The sequence below is a fragment of the Macrotis lagotis genome, chromosome 3 (assembly GCF_037893015.1).
Source record: "Macrotis lagotis isolate mMagLag1 chromosome 3, bilby.v1.9.chrom.fasta, whole genome shotgun sequence".
Taxonomy (NCBI): domain Eukaryota; kingdom Metazoa; phylum Chordata; class Mammalia; order Peramelemorphia; family Peramelidae; genus Macrotis; species Macrotis lagotis.
The window spans coordinates 201,021,554-201,039,863 of record NC_133660.1 but is presented as its reverse complement, the minus strand read 5'-3'; the positions used below and the strand labels follow the sequence as shown (position 1 = coordinate 201,039,863).

Here is an 18,310-nt window from a genome sequence, read left to right as displayed (position 1 = left end):
AAAAAGTTAAAGGATGTTGTATTTGATGTCATTCAGTACAGTTAAACATGCTGCATTACTTACATTTGTAACTCAGTCTTCCTAAGAATGTCAAGATATTTTCTAGATAGTTTACAAAGAAACAAATCATGGTTCTTGAAAGATGACCTGAAAATACATTCACTCACAAGTTCATATTCTGAATTTTTAAAAATAGTTCCACATTATTTCTTCAGACCAATAATTAGAATTCTTTTGAATAGTGTAAACATGAACTCAATCAGCTTAATGTTATTCATTTAGAGAAAGTGTAGGGATGACGAAAACATGAACAATTGCTTTAGAACCACATTCCTAACAGTTGAAATTATGAACTCTAGATGGCAGCATTTATGAAAAGTTAACTTACAAGTGAGACAGGAATAAAGCTATTACAGAGAAAGAACTCTTTCAATGTGGCTGCAAAATATTTGGATGTTAGAGATCAAGAAGGAAGCTAGATATCAGAATCATTCACATAAAGGAAAGCTATGAATGTATTTTACATGGAGTTATCATCTGGAAAACAAATGCCTGGCAATTTTTTTTAATATTGAATGGTTAAAACTTTGAATTGTGTGTATCAAATTATTCAGTATACTCAGGTGGTAGATAAAAATAGTATTTTCTTTCCTTTTAAATTGCTTTAATTTTTTTTATTGTTGGTCCTTTTTCCTATAAGAAAATTTTTATACTATAAGAACCATAGTTATCCTCCCTGACTCTTACTATTCCTACTGAGGTACTAAGAAGAATGGGGCAGCAAGTGGTTAATTGTGTTAATTGAGCTAACCATATTGATTCCATCTTGAGACTCACTTTTAGACCTAAGTCAGTTCCCTTTCTGTTTAATTTTGGGTCCAGTTCAAATTCTGTCTTGTGAAAAATACTAATACAATAGAGGGAATTGGGGGAAACAACTATTGCACTAATTGAACCTAGCCCTGAATGTCTGGGAATATGGACCACCTCTTCCTGCTGTTTAGAGATTCCTTAACTAAGGACCTAGGTTATACTGACTAGAAATCCAGTCCAATCTGAAGATCGATGCAGATTTTCTTATATTATACATCTCAAGAAACCTTTATGTCTTATCCGAAAACTGAGCCTTTACCATCAATCGGCTTTTATTTCCATGTTCCATGTTAGTTCACAGACATTTAGAGGGAATGAGACCTCTCACTTTCTAATTTCAGGGAACTGCAGTTGTTCACTTTCTTTCTCCTAAACTGGAATCTATTTAGAAATCAGATTGCCTAAATTGTATTGTTTCCTTTTAGTTAATTGGTCTTATTTTATTAATGGTTTCAATGTATAAAGGTCTGTCTTCCCCCTGTATTTAGGATCCAAACCTAAGGTGAGTAGATCTAATCCCACTCTCTTGAACAATTGGCATACATTGTTTAATAAATTAAAAAGTCAGCAACCCAAACCTAGCTTCCTCGGTCATTTCATCATTCATCCACTATACTACACTAGTGAACTTTTTTAAGGAATTTTTTAAATGGACTAAATTTTAAACAATACTGCATCATATAACATCCACAGTCCCCTACCTTTCTAAATGAGAAGTATGTTTTATTTTCATTTATTTGTGCCCCCAAAGGTTCATTTTAGTTCATCACAGTTGAGCTACTTTCATTGTGTAATTTAGATCTTTATAGTGTTATCTTAATTGTACTTAATTTTTCATATAAATGTTCTCCTTTTCTTCCAAATTACCCATATTTGTAATTTCTTATGGTACCCTAATATCCCTGTATCTTCATGTATCATAATGTGATTGCCCAAATCTATGACCACTAATTTTTTTTATTCAACACAAAGAAACTTGCATTCTCTCTTGACCACATAATTCATTCAGATGAAAGCCTTCCCCAAAATGGGGTGCAGTGCAGTTGGAGGGAATCTATATATCTGAAAGGCACTTGTGTTGATCTATGTCACAGAGTCTCTATATTAAGATAAGCCATAAAAAGCATCAGAAAAAGAGCTACAAAAGTATAATAAATTCAGATTGTCATTACTCAAGGGCAAGGATGATGATGATGATGATGATGATGATGATGATGATGATGTTTTTCCTTCATTCTCCAAGAAGAGGGAAGTGATACAATGACAAACATCTGAATTGGAGTGAGAGGGTCCTGTGCTTAGTCACAAGACTCACTTTCTCCTCCAGAGTTATCTGCATTCAGTATATGAGTCAGTATGATTAGATATGGCCCTGGATGTTAGATAATTAGGGTTAAGTGACTCATGCAAAGTTATACAATTAGTAAACATCCAATATCTGAGGTCATATTTGAACTCCCATCCTCCTGATTGCAAGGGAGGTAAATAAACAATGTTGAAGTAGCTATTTTAAAGTCACTCTTAAATGAACCACACAATTGCCCTGAATCTATTGAGTTTCTCAATAAATTTTCCATGAGCACAAATGAGTTCTTTTGAAATAGTCAATCCAATCCAAAATGATAAACCATTTTTCTTATTTCCTATGTGATCTTTCTTGAATGATTTGAATTTTTTCCCCCTTCATGTGGACTCTGTCCTACAGTATCACAGGAGAGGATGCAATCATTCATCATTGTTTCTAAGAGTGACTAATGAGGCAGTCAATAAATTAGCTTAAGAGGCTGAAGAAGCATAAGGACATGAAATGGCTCAATTTATTCTTTGAAATATGACATGGGTTACTTGGGTAAAATTTGTTGCATGCTCTGAAAATATAGTTTGCATATTAAAAATAAGAATTACTTTCTAAATTAAGCTACAAGAAATGAAATGAATGATATAATTTATATTGGGGGCTAAAAGAGATGAAGACTGTCTTTCTCCCCTCACATTTTTCCTCCTACTTCGTCTTTGCCATGTAAACTCACTCATTTATATCTCAGTTATTTTTGCAACTGTATCCTCTATTCATGAATTATAATTTTAATGAGAGTAGACCTTGAGTCATCATTTCTTATAGATCCCCATTCCCAAGGATCAGTGTCTTCTTGAGGGAGGTGCTTATGAAATGCTTGTTTAATTGAATAACTGCAAAGAAATTATTTGTTGTCATCTATGAGCTTAATATGATAATTTAAAAAAATCAGAATGGCTTTTGATGTAAATCCAGTATTTTTCTTGTCCCTACAGACCTCCAGAAATACCACTGTTCATGAGTTTTTAGTACAAAAACAAAAAAAGTTGTTCCCTTTCACCTATGTAAATAGGGATTGGAAATTTTCCACAGCTATGTTGATTCATCATTTTTATAAGTCAAGGATTACCTCTGTCTGAGGAGCAAAAAAAATCATATTTGCAGAACCAGTTTTTGAAACCAACTTGCTATTCAGATGGACTTTTCAAGGCGAAAAAATTTAAAAGACACAGCAAAATAATGTGGCTGCCACATAACAACCAATCAGGTTGGAGCCAGCTTAGCTCTTTAAGTTAAAATTATGAATAATGTACAAAAGAATTTTGGGGATAAAAGTACCTCAAGGGTAGAAAACTGATGTTAATCACAGCATTGTTTTTCATGAAAATAAGGATTCTTTGAAGTAGTTATGCTGCTTCCTTTCTATTCCCTTGGTTATGTTTTGTTTTCATAATGTTTATTCAGTTAACTTTGTTATTTTTAGGACATATCTAGTCGATGCTTTCTCTTCCTATTTTTTGATTCATGTTCTTTCAGATTTCTTGAGTTGATTTATCACTGTCAAAATTACCTCATAGAGAAATGCTCTAGACATAAATCCATTTCTTAAGGCATGTGTTGCTTTTGGGAAATATGCTTCATGTGGAGATGATTTTTTTTTCAGCTTTTGGGCAATATTTCCCATTCATGCAACCAAAAAAAACCCGATATTTTTAACACAACAATTAATGATTGACCTGGTATAGGATTTGTATAGTGTTCTAATGCATGAGGATTTCAAGTTCATTCTCACATCAACCTGACCCATTAAAGATGGACAATATAGACTTTTGCTCTTCTATTTTTTGTCTGATGAATTAGCACTTTAAAGTCTAACTTTAATCTATTGGTTACACATTTTGGAAAGCATAGCTGCATATCAGAGTATATCCAGAGGAAGATCACTAGGAGCATGAAGGGAATGATGACTACATCATCCATTTAAGAGTTAGTAAGGGAACTTTATGTAGAGAAACTTAACAGAATTACTCTGCTTGGCCCATAAAGAATAAAAGTAGACACAATAGGTATAAGCTAAGGTTTGACTTATTAGAAGGCAGATCTTCTAAAAATTTGAGTTAGTTATTTAAAGACAGGAAAAATACTTTCTAACAATAAGAACTATAAAAAAGTAGAAGGAACTACCACTGGAGAGAATAGACATGCCTTTTCAAAAAATTAATTCTAGTGATCTGCATAGAGACTGAATTACCATTTGCTGGCATTTTGTTTCATATTTGCAATATGCATTTATATGCATACATGTATGTTCATATATGTGTATGCATATATTCACATGTGTGTTTAACTAAGTGGCCTTTGAGTTTCCTTCCAATTCTGTAATTTTGAAATTTCCAAGTTCAATCAATCAATGAGCATTTTTTGGGAGTGGAGTTATGTGGAGGTTGAATTTGTGATTGTTTTGATATAACAAGTTCCAAATGGGGAGTCCTCCAGTGACTATACTACAACTCTTACTTTTACCAAGTTCCTTGGGGCATTGAGAGATAGGTTATTTGTCCAGGGTCCCACAGTTTTGGTCAATAATTCAATTTAAATGTTCCTGACTCTTAAGTTGGCTATTTCAATAGAAACAGAATTAAGCATTGAAAAGAATAATGACTTTAAAAACAAAGGACTCAATTTTTCTCATCCTTCTACTCTTTAAGAGTGTGCTAAAACCTTGATTACATTTGAATGTTCATAAATGGTTGAAAGAACTTGAAAAGGACTCCTGAAAATGGATAGATTTTCATGTATTCCTTGATATCCATTAGACAAATATTATTTTCTGGATAAATACTCAATTATTAAAAATACAAAGAAAGAGATTCAGATCAGAAGCAATCAGTAGAGAGATGACCTCAGTATCAGAAAGATCTAGCTTCAGCTTCTACCTCTGAGGCATACTTGGCTAAGTGATCCAGGGCAAATAATTCAACCTCTAAGTATTCCAAGCAAATTCCTAAGATTGTGCTTTGCAGAGAAAATGCTGAGCTGACCAAATAGAGGATTTCTCACTGGGATCTCCTTGCAACAATGAAATCACCAAAAAAATGCAAAACTTCAGCTGGTCTTGCTAAACCTATCTATTTTAATTATCCATGGGGACCTTCTTGGGCAGGGGGAGAAAAATCCATCAGTTGGTAGGATGAAACAAAGTAGTCACTAATTATAAGAAGCATTCTTCTAACATTACTATATTCCAGTTATTTATCACCACCATCTTCCCACATTCCTTTCCTCTTCCTAGATCTCACCCTCTACTAACATTCTCTCTTCCTCAAGGGTTAGATGACAGGTTGGGAGTTGAGAGTGGGGGTAGGACCGAAAAAAATATTCTGCTGGTCTGTTTTCTTTTCTTTTTTCCCTCTTTACTATGTTTTAAAAAAATCACCCATAAATTACTAAATGAGAAAGACAGGAAATATTTCAAAGTAGTCTATCCATTTTTTTTTGGCTAATGCAGAATTTAACATTCACAAAAGATTTTTTTTAACTCCTTTACCAAAAAAAAATGATACCTGACTTTCCAACTCTTTGGTTACTTCCTCCTTCTCTAGCAGAATTATCTCCTGTTATTTTTTTTTTACACAGAACTAGGTGTATTCTCCCAACATCTCAGGGAAAAAAAACAACTATCAATGATAACTCAGCATCAGATCAGAAAAAGAATGGAACCTGTCCTCTACATGCTTCTTCCAATGTCCACAAAAGATCTCTTTTTAATATCCTAAAAGAGAAATGAGGGTATTATATTCAGATAATCTTTTCTTTCTTATCTATTTTTTTTTTCTGTTCTCCAAATGAGCCTGGAGAAGTCCTTTAAACTTTGAAATCTGCCTGCAACCTAGTCTTCGAGGACAGAATCAAGATTTAAATGAGTGAATCCTAGAATATCAAAGATTTTATATTTGGGGATACAAACTATTAATAATATGAGTGGCTGGTAAATCACACCATTTACAGTTTGTGGGTGATATTTAATGTTCTTTCATTGCAAAGAGATACAACCATATTTCCAAAACTTTTTTTAAAGGAAAGAGAGAATCTCCAGTGTTTTATTTTCCTGATGCTCTCCTATAGGAATGCTAGATTCAACACAAAATTGTTTCCTGAATTTGCAATATATTTATTCCTCTAGTGTTTGTTTATATCCTATTCCCTTGCCTTTGTACCAGTTCTACTGGTTTGGAATATACTCCTTCCTTTTCTTCAGATCATATTCCCTTCTTCCTTTAAGGTGTAGCTTAAGCACATCTTCTAAAAGAGACCTTTCCTGATTTCCCCCAAATGTTAATACTTTACCTCCCAAACTTCCTGGTAAATTCTACTAATTTATAGTATTGGTACATTACTCTCTCTCTCTCTCTCTCTCTCTCTCTCTCTCTCTCTCTTCATATATATATATATATTTATATATCTATATCTATATCTATCTATCTATCTATCTATCTATCTATCTATCTATCTATCATCTATCTATCATCTATCTATATTGGAATTCCTAGCAACTAGCTGAAAATATAGGAAAAGGAAAGTGAAGTATCTCAAATACTGGCATCCTTTACCACAGAAGCTTCTGGATAAGCCATTTGCAACTATTCCATCCTCCCTCCCTGAACAACTATAATTCTTCACCCCAAGGTTAAATGCTTTCACTTGCCCTTTTTCTAATCTATATAATAGAACAGACCTATTTTGCACAATTACTATCCACATAGGCAAAAAATCCCCTTTCCTCTACATTGTTTATTACATAGTGAGCAATGAAATCAATATATTGACATTTTCCGTGACCCCTTTTCTCTTCTTGGATGTAAGCCTATTGTCTTCTAAAACATGGACATTTTCCTAGCTAAAAAAATTGATGATTTCCCCCCAAATATGTGGATTTTGGACCATTCATAGCTGACTGGTTAATAATTAATAGAATCATCACAATGGGATATAATTGTTGACTGATTTAGACCTCCATGGAAAAGAATTATGTATCACCAAGCATTTCTTAGATTCTCACAGTTAGTATATGATAGAGTCAATATTCAAACCCAGTTCTTTGGATTCCAAGTCTACCAGGCTACTGCCAATTGTCTAATTTAATTTTCACTCTCTTTTCCTATTCACTCTAATTACACTAAGCCAGAATATCATATGCCAAAGCATATGCCAAAGCAATACTCATCTGTGGTTTTATCAGGTTGGAACTCTTGATATGTAGGCTCTATCTATCAACATAGATCACAACTAATTTCTGACAATAAGTTATACTGATTCTACTAAAAACAAGTCCTAGGGAGTTATCTGAGGCATAAAGAAGTTAATGACTACCATTACTCAATAAAATCCAAGATTCTAACCTTCTATTCACTTCACAATTTTGCTTCCTTATTTTAAATATCATAGTTTTAAAAATTGCCCCATTTTCCAAAACTGAATTGTAAAAAGAAATCTGAGTTCAGTCTATTACATTTCAGTTGTTAAGTAATTTAATAAATGTTTTATACATACAATATGCAGTTGAGAAGAGACATGGCTTAATGAAGGGTTTTGTATTTAGAGTCAAAAGACCTGGATTCTAATCTTAGCTCAGCTACTTACTAATTGTATTATCTTGGGTAAGTCAATTGATCTTTTTATTTCCTCATCTATAAAATGGGGACAGTAGACAGTATCAGAGTTCCTATGACACTCAAAAGAGATCAATTTATAAAATTTATAAAATTCTTTACCAACCTGAAAGGCCTACATCAATGTCATCCAACATTGTTACTCCTGATCTCCAATCTCTTTGCTCTAAGACCATTGTTCTTTGTATCATACCAAGCTTCCTCCTATGTTTTGAGTTATGACATGATCATATAACCTTTCTTTTATAAAGGATGTCTACAGTCATCTTGGAGCCTAGGTTTAAATCTAAAAAGATTTTCTAAAGTCTGCTATTTCAATAGCATTATTTTACACTTGGGAAAACTAAGTCATCGAAAACTATAAGATTATGAGAATAGAGCATGAGAGTTACTTTTAGTATCTATCTACTCCAAATATCTAATTTCAAAAGTAAGGAAATTTGTATTTATAGAGGATAAGGGTCAGATCATTTGTTCAAGGAGATGATTCTTGATGACAAAAGTAGGACTAGAGTCCAGGTTTCCTGACTCCAAGTTTAGTGTATTTTCTTCTTTTAATATTGCTTATGTCCATAAGCTTAGACTTCCAGTCTGGAAAACAAAAAGTGAAGTGATTTTTTGATTCATTCATGGTTGAACTTGATACTTAAATGTAATATTTTATCTTTTCCCATTTCTGTCCTTTTTCTGTGCTATAACTAGGTTTGATTATTATAGATAATTACTTGAATGTATCCAAATTTGGACCTTATAAAATTAAGATTATATAAAATATGGCTTTTGACTCAAGTCCAGTCGATGCCTGCAGTGTCACAGTGTGGCCATTTCAGAGGATTTATTATTTGAACTAATTTATCTATATTTTAATTTACAAATATCTAGGGTTTGTCTATTATTCTTCTCTATTAAGAAATCAATTTAGATAGCCATGAGGATATTTGTCTTGTAGAAGGATGGCATCCTGACAGAAGGAGTAGGCAAATCCTTTCTCAGTGTCACCAAGTTCATGATTGCATAAGTTAGTGGGCTTTCCTGACCAATGTAGATCTCACGAACACTCAGAATCTACTTGATAAACTGTGCAGAAATAGAAGTATGTCTGATAAAGGCTTCAGCACAGAGGGTATGCTCAGTGGTGTAAACTAATAGAACAATGTGTGAAATCTGGGATTCTGGGAATAATCATTACACAGAAATCACATTCATGCAGGGAAGGAGGAGAGCATCTGTTGATGATTGGCAGAAATTGGAATCTGTGTGGTTCTCCAGAATGAATAATAGTAGGAAAGAAAATATTTATCTAAATGTTGGATTAGCTTCTCGATGAAGGCAAATAGTGTGGAGAGGCACATCTTTTGTTTCAGAACAAGACAGCCACAAGCCATGGGATTTTTGTGACATTCATTGTGGTTTTAATTTTTTCTCCTTTTATCATTTCTTCTCCAGGAACAGTTTAGAATAGCAGCTCAAATTGTATGTTAAGTAGGGAGGGATTGAAAGGCTGAGAGTTTCAGCTTTAAGGATAAATCACCTTGAGTTAGGACTTAGGGATGGATGTTGAACAGTTGGATGAGAAGCCCAGACTGCCAAGCAATGCAGTAATGAACGTTCCCCACTGGCCTGTCAGAGCTGGAGGCTGCAAAGTGAGCCTTAATTACCTTCTGCACATCTTAAAATAGTACATGAGCATTAAGCCAGGGAACTTAGTTCATAAGGGTAGAGTACTAATGAGGTCAAGGTTTGGGGCGCAGTCCCCATATGGGTTAGTTAACTTGGCTCTGGTTCATGGCTATAGAATGTGTCCCAACTTTCAGCCAGCCACCTTACAAATTCATACTATGGGTCCAAAGAGGACTAGGTAAGGCCGCAGGATTGGGGCAGAACAAAAAGACCTTGACTGCCATTCAAGAGGGCTGTTCTGTGATATCTGTCATTCACTTAATCTTCCTTTGGAAAAATCCGTATGTTCTTCACAGTTAGTACAGGACCATGCATATTGCTGCTGCTGGTAATAATAACAACAGTTAACATTTGCATAGTATTTCACAGATAACTATATATCTTTCCTTAAAACAAAATTATAAGGTTAATAAAGCAAATATTATTATTTGTAGTTGAGGAAACTTTGTTTCATAGAGGTTATTTGCTTCCAGTCACCCAGTCCATGACTAAGATTTAAGTTTAGATATCTACAGTATTGTGCTATTTCTAACTCATTAACTTTATTTTGGTACTTAACGTTGTGAGGTCTTCTTCCATCAATTTAGATCGCATCTCTTCCTCCCTTCTCTACTACCTCCATGGCTCTCCATCTTTATGAGGTTTATTGATGACTTCCCTTCACTTCTCCAGAGTCCACATGACAAGTCTCTAAAGGTTTTTCCTCCTATATTTTTAGAACCACAGGGGGCACCATTGTCTGCTGCTTTTTTCTCATTTCTTATCCTTCTTACAGCATATGATTTCCCAGTTCCTTTCCTACTCATATATTTCTGTACTATGCCTTTCAAAACACTCATTTTATGCAAGTGGTTTTTAGCAGCACATCTTAAGCTGCTTCTGGCCATTGGGCTTTTGATAGTGAGTAACTTAGGTTATTCATAATTTCAATTAATCAGCTATTGTACTGTTTCATTAATTATCATTATATAGCATCATTATTGAAGACCTGGGATTTTATAATAGAGTGAAGTTTAGGATCATTGAAAACACTAAATGCAATGCTATTTAATTTCCTATTTAATTCTGGGTTTAACTCATTATCCACCTGAAACACTTGTACAAGATGTAAATATTATTAAACTAATTTGCTAGACTACCATTTTATCATATGTAATAATCAGGGATATATGTGTTTTTAGTTCACAGTGTTTATTTAATTAATTTTTTTAGTGGAGAGGGGGATGTGTGTGTATGTACTCCGACAAAAATCCTTCCCATTACTTTGAATTTCAGTGAGAGCACTCCTCTTTAGCAACACTGTAGTGTCGAAGTGATCCTAGGTTCTGAAAGATTTAGCTCGTTCTGCCAAGATTAAGAAGTATCTAATTTGTGGATTATGTATTCACCATTAGAAAACTAGCCTAGCTAACATAGAGAAACTCATCACCATCTTGATGTGTTATTAGGCCATATCAATTCACATAACACTAAGGCCTTTACACTATATCATTCAATAAATAGTTATTAAGGTTGAACAATCTTTTTTTAAGAGCAGGATACAGAATGTGACATAGTTTTTGGATATGGCCAATAAGGGAATTGATTAGATATTCATTTCTTTTTCTTTCTTTTTTTTTCCAGTTAGAGGGGAGCGGGGAGGAAATAGGTTTTGATGACTGAAAAAATATAATTCTTTTTAAAGATTCAATTTACTATCAGCTTTATAAAACTAGGTTACTCAAATGTCTAGACAGTTGAGAGAAGACAGGCATGCTCTCTCTTTATTATCTGTGAGATTGTTCACTTTGTGCATATTGCCTGGAGGATCCAAGGTAGCTTGTTACTTTGCTTTGATTGTTGTTTCCCTAACTTCTTACCTTCTCTGTGAGTATATTTTGCACAAAGCAGAAACACCAACAGAAGCTAGGAGAGAAAAGGGCATTCTAGGAGAGTGTGATTTCAGTAATTGGAGTCATTTCCATTCTTTCCACCCTGACCCAATTCCCAGGAAAGATTTTTTTAAACAAACAAACAAACAAAAAGCATGTAATTACCTTCTTCCTTCACCCCACACATCCTGGAAAACTGTGAGTCAGACAGATGCCTTGGCAGTGAAGCATGAGAGAGGAAAGGTCTACTTAGTCTGATGATTTCCATTAGTCTAAGAGGTCATCTCTTGTATCTCCATGGGAGACAAGGATATATGAGGAGAGACCTGGATTGATATAACAGGGAAAAATGAACAAGGGCAAACTAGACAATTTTCTCAAAATAAGATCTTCAGGCAGTTTTAAAATTGTGATTTCCTTGTACATGAGATAAAGTCAAAGATGGATGTTAGGTGCAAAAATATCCCTAAAATAAAACTTTTTCAAATGTTAAATGATTATACCTGCTATTTCTTCTCCTCCTCCTTTCATTAGTGTGGATTATTGAGAGTTTACCATTAGTCAATCAATCAATCATTATTTATTAAGCATTTACATTATAAAAAACTCTTTGTCAAGCATTCAGTATACAGAGAAGGGCAAAAAAAATCCTTGCTCTCTAATGGGGACACCAAATATAATGTACATAAATTATATACTTAGGGAAAAGAAACAATCTCAGAGGCAATACATGAGAATGGAATGTTGTTAATCACTTGTTTCAAGTAGCAACTAATTCTTTATGACCTCATTTGGGGTTTTCTTGTCAACAATGGACTACTGGTATGGTTTGCCATTTCCTTCTCTAGTTCATTTTATAATTGAGGAAACTGAGGCAAAAAGAGTTAAATGATTTGTCCAGGGTTAAAGAGCTAGTGTATGAAGCTAGAATTGAATTAAGGAAGATGAGTCTTCCTGATTCCAGGTCTTCCACTCACCAGAGTATGGAGTATAAGAGTTCTATGACTATCCTCATAGGATGAGGTGGTTTGTCCTTATTTTTGCAGAAAACTATGACATCAGGGAGGCCATGTTATGGATTTAAGTGAAAGGGGCTGTACTATGTCACTAGCCTCACTTTCTCCTCCCAGAGCAATCTGGGTATGAATCAAGATGATTGGAAAGAGTCCTGAATGCGAGGCAATAGACCTAAGGTCACACAGCTCCTAAGTATCTAAGGTCAAATTTAAACCCTGTCCTGACTTCAGGGCCAGTGTTCCACTCACTGTACTATCTAGCTACCCTAATATACTTAAATGGAATAATATTAAGGACTAAGAAAGACACCTCTTACAGAAAGTGGGATTTGAACTTACTCTTTTTTTTTAGTTTTTGCAAGGTGATGGGGTTAAGTGTCTTGCACAAAGCCACACAGCTATGTAATTCTTAAGTGTCTGAGACTGGATTTGAACCCAGGTACTCATGATTCCAGGGCTGGTGCTCTATTGACTGCGCCACCTAGCCGTCCCTGAACTTATTCTTGAAGGAAGCTTGGGAAACTAAGAAGCAGTGGTAAGGAAGCATAGCTGTGTGTATGTGTATACATAGCATGCTTATAGTGTGTATGTGTGTACATAGCATGCTTATAGAAGATGATTATGTGGATGATAAATGGTAAACAGGTCAATGTTGCTGAATTATGAGTGTGTGATAAGTAATAGGGCATAAGAAAACTGCAAAGGTTTAGTGACTTGCTAAAGAGCATATAACTAAGAGGTCCTCAAGGTCCAGATTTTCCTAAAGCCACAATCAATGGTTTTTGTTGTTGCTGTTTTGGTAGTTCTGTATCTCCTCAACACTAAACTTACTTTCTAATTGAGATTGCTCTCTTTCTTTAGGATGGTTAAGAGAGTGAAGGGAAAATAGCAGTGGAGTGATGACATCCACCTCCAAGGTTAATTCCATGAAAAAGAGTTTGATTATTTGCCTTCAATCATTCAATAAATCAATAAGGATTCATTAAGCACTGAGTCTGGGCCAAGACCTGTGCTGGGCACTGGGAATACAAAAAGAAAGAATGAAAAAAGTCCCAATTCAAAATGAGTTTACATTCTAATGGGGGGTGGCGGTGGGGTAGGGTGCAGTGGGAGAGAGATGACAGTGAATTTAGGAATATAAGAAGATTATAAAGCTAGTTGACTTGAATTTATATAGTTTTTTAAGGTTAGGAAAACACACATAAAATGCTATCTCATACCTCATAATAATGGATGTTAATATAGCTTTTATCCCCAATTTAATAGAATAGGAATCTGGGTCAGGAAGAGGTTCAATGGCTTGCCCAAGGTCATATGGATAGTAAGTGTCTGAAAAATTAGTTGAATTCAAGTCTCTCTGTCTTCAGGTCAAATGTTCTGTTTACCATAATACTAAGTACACAACCTGTATTCATGCAAACATATGTGTATAGCTATATATACCCATGTATGCATATAGCAGATGTCTCAAAAGTCTAAGGACCATTCATTTGTATACTTTTATGCAGGTATGTGAATATGTGCATGTGTAAATGTACATATAGATGTATACATACATAAATGTATATATCAGAGGTCCCCAAAGTCTTAGAGCAGTTATAAATTTCACTGGAACACAAGTAGTCATAGTGAAGAAGGAGGTCATTCCAGGTATATGGGATCTACATATGAAAGACATGGAAATGGTGTATTATTGGGAGGAAAAGGGAAAAGATAAGATTGACTAGATTTCCAATGTACCTACAAAGATAGCTTGGGTCCAGGTTGTGAAAGTTAAACAGAGGAGGGTATGTTTGATTATAGATGCAATAGCAAATCAATGGAGTGGATCAAACAAGGAGGTGGCATAGTAAGAACCATGACATCAGTGTATGAGAGGAAATTAGAAACCAATTTGGAGGCTGTGGCAATAAGTCTTTTGAGATGATAAGGGTTTAAACAAAGGCAAATAGCTGTGTGAGTAGAGAGAATGAATTAGATGCAAGAATATATAGCTTTGAATAAATAGCTTTGGAAATTGCAAAATTTTCAACTTGTTAGGAAGAGAGTCAGACTTTACTCTTGACCCTTTGCACTTCATTTTCCACTATTCATCAGCAGCTTCTCATCTTCCTCCTCCAGAAAATGCTTTCATCACTAATCTCAATCAGACTTTATATGCAGGGATATATCCTGTTTTCCTCAACTGGCTCCCCATATCCCCCAACTTTCTGTTCTTTCTTTTCATTGAACAGTTCCTCCCAGAAGCTTCATTTTAAGGAAAGTATCCAAGCTATCCCTATTAAATCATTTATTTTTTTCTCAATTTGGGTTCCACTACTCTCTCTCTCTTAACTTCTTTCTCAACCATACCCTTGTATGTATACATACGCTTAGAATGTAAGCAACTTGAGGTCAAGGGCTCTCTTTCTCCTTGGTTTTATATGTATTTCCATAAAGAACATTATCTGGTATAAAGTAAGTCCTTGATACATGATGGTTACTTGTTTGCCTTCCAATAAACCCATGCAGGGCATATGGTATTACCAAAGAAAGAGTATAAAGTAAGAAGAGGACCTAGGACAGAATCTTGAGCAACATCTAAAGTTAGGGGGCATGGTATGGGTAAAGATCCTGCAAAGGGTCATATAGGTAGGAGGGGGTCCAAGAGAGAGTAATCTTAAGAAAAAGGAAAGATAGAATCAGAATTCTACTGTTAGGTTGATGATGATGATGATGATGATGATGATGAGGATGATGATGATGAGGATGATGATGATGATGATGCAGTTAGATTGAGGATGGTGACGATGAGTTCAAAGAAAAGAGTATCTAATTTGTTAATTAAGAAATCATTAATAACTTCAGAGAGTTACAGTTGAATGAATCAGAAGCAACCTTATGAAGGGTTATGAAATGGGTGAAAAAAGAGAAAGTAGATGCATTTTTTTTCCTAGGAGTTTGGCAGGGGGGGATAATAACTTTAGGATATGTTAGGGTCTAGTAAATACAATTTATATGATGAGAATTTTTTCCTTTTATTTAAATGTGCTGGCATCACATAGAAGTTTCATGTGTGTGCAATTAAGTGCCAAAGTGAATAGAAGGTTCAGTCTGAAGCCAAGAAGGCCTGTGTTCAAATCATAATTCATAAACTGTCAATATGGTGCTGGAAAATCAGTTAGCTTCTTTTTGCTTCAAATTTAGTGATCTATAAAATAGGGATTAAAATAGCATCTACATCCATAAGTTGTTGTGAGTATAAAATGAGGTAATACTTTTCAAGAACTTTACTAATGTTAAATTTTCTATATAAATGTAAGTACCAAAGCTCAAAGTTGCTAACATCATTTTTAACCATTTTTCCATTAAAAATAAATTCCCATTAATCCTTACCTTGGACCTTGAAAAATCTTATATAAGGTGTTTTTCTAAAGTGATGAGTCTGCTTAAATTAAGCAATGGGGAAAATCCATCCTGTTATTTTGGTCATACTTCAAATGCACAATAAGAATAGCTGGTATTCAGGATAGAATAAGCTACAACAGTTCTGTGAGATAGGCACTACATTTGCTATTCTCCATATTTTGCAGATGAAGAAATGGAGAAGAAAGGAGAAGTGACTTGTTTGTCAGAGGAAAGATTTCAGTTTAGGTTTTTCTGATTGTAAGCTCTTATCCACTAAACCAAATTGCTACTCTACATGGTGCTTCCTTTATAGCTAAAGAAGTTCCCATGCTTCACTTGAGTCAATCATCCTTTCAGACCCCTGATGAGTCTGGTATGTGACCTGTATGAACTTATTACTCTTATCCTGCACAAGAGTCTATTAAAATGTGGGGAGAAAGAATGACTTGGTATGGGCCCAGAACGATCAGAAAAAGACCTAACATGTAACCTTGTCTCCCAACTCTCATAGCAAGTGAGGAACATCTAGCATCAGACTCTCTTTGACCCATTTACATGAAACTCTTGGGAGTGAAATTCCAGACCTCTCACAGAGGGTGTTTCTTGTCCTCACTATATTTACGTACAAGCCACAGGCAACATTCCTTAGAATCTCTTGGATTGCCTAGTTCAGTAATCCTGCTCAGTGACATGAACCATGGAAGTATTTGACTTCCATTATCTTCTCCATTATCACTGAGAGTTGTTTGGGTTCTGCTCTATTTATGGCCAAATTTATGATGATCCCTCTAATGCTTTTTTCAAGAGAAAGACGCCTTCTGTACTAAATATGTCATGAGTGAAGAACATGTGAAATGTTAGCCTAGAAAAGAATAAGAAAGAAAAGAGCAAATGTGCCTTTTCCTTCCAAAAACCCACATTTGTCTCCTCCTCAGTGGGACATTCCAGGCATTCTTCAGTAAACCTTTAAAAAAAAAGTTTCACCTGATTATATTGGTATAATTTCAACCTTAATATTGTGTCAAAAGAATATAACTTTAAATCTAGAACTAATGATATAGATTAACATTTGAAGAACAAATCAAAATAAAGGAACCCAGCACTGGAAGGGGAAGCATGGTGTAGCTAAAAGACTATATTTGGAATCAATGAACAAAGGTTTGAATCTAAGCTTTACTACTTATTAACCTGGGTAAAGCTATTTGCTTTCTTTGTGTTATATACAGGGGCTCTCAAAAATTTTAATGGCTCAAAAATGCACTAAAAATTTTAGGACACTCTACAAAATTTAGTTGAGGTCAAGGGATTGATTTATTTTGAGTTTTTCCATCTCCACCTACTATAGTATTTAGTACATAGTAAATATTCCATAACTGATCACTAATTTTTAGCTTTTTTATTTTACATTTTCCAATTACATGAAAAGACAGCTTTTAACATTCATCTTCTTCTAGACTTTTGATTTCTATTATTTTTCTATTCCCCCCCCTCCTTCCTCCCCAAGGCAGCAAGCAAGTAATGGGTCACAGGTTGTAGGTTGCTAATTTTTGATTATGCTTCCATTTCCATATGTGTAAGATGAGGGGATTGTAATGGATGATCTTTAAGGTCCTTTTTCTTCTTTTAGATCTCCCAAGGGAGCTTAAAGATCACTTTCTACATGCCATAATAGGAATCCTCTCTACTTGTCCAGTCTAATCTGGAATGTCCTAGTGACCAAGAACTGAGTTGCTTTATAAGGCAGCTTATTTTAGTTTTTGTTTATACAAAGCAAATAAATAATAACAAAAACTCTGCCCTGGTAAGGCCACATCTGAAATATTGTATTCTGTTCTAGATGCCACATTTTAAGGCATTGGAGAGATTTTAGGAAAGGGCAATCAAGGTATTTTGTTTCTTTGTTTTTTATTAAAGGCCTTGAGTCCATGCCATACAAGAGCTGACTGAAAAAACTGGAAATATTTAGCTAATAGCAACAAAATATGTAAGGGTAGGGGACATTATTGATAACCTTCAGGTGTCTGGAGCATTCAAGGGGGAAAAATGATGAGACTTATTTCTGTTGACTCTTGGTCCTGTTGCAGTGATGGAAGCTGAAAGGTTTGATGTTAGAAAGAGCTTCAAACAACTAGATCTCCTTAAAATTAAAATGGACAACCTCAGCAAAGAGTGGAATTTTCCTTAATGGAAGTCCTTCAGTTGAGTCTGAATGGGGTTCACAATTTTGATAACATGTATATAGTGTTTTAAGGTTTACTCACCACTGTGTGTGTACACACACACACACACACACACACACACACACATATATTAGCTCAAATGATCCTCACAAACACTATAGTTTGCTAATAGTAGTGAATTGTTTCAGACTTTGTGACTCCATTTGGGGTTTTCTTGGCAGAGATACTGGAGTGCTCTGTCTTTTCCTTCTTCAGTCCATTTCCCAGACAAGGAAACTGAGGCAGACAAGGTTAATTGATTTACTCAGGATCACACAGCAGTGTCTGAGGTTGGATT

General features: G+C 34.8%; 1 long non-coding RNA gene across 1 annotated transcript in view; it reads right to left on the bottom strand.

Moving 5' to 3' along the window:
• Positions 1-8,299: 8,299 nt before the first annotated feature.
• LOC141516382 (uncharacterized) overlaps positions 8,300-18,310 on the bottom strand; it is a 40,598-nt gene continuing 30,587 nt past the window's right edge. Inside the window, exons 4-5 of the long non-coding RNA XR_012476679.1 lie at positions 11,556-11,716; positions 8,300-8,430 (exon numbers count right to left, since the gene is read on the bottom strand). This is a non-coding gene — a long non-coding RNA (uncharacterized LOC141516382). The remainder of the gene's footprint in view (positions 8,431-11,555; positions 11,717-18,310) is intronic.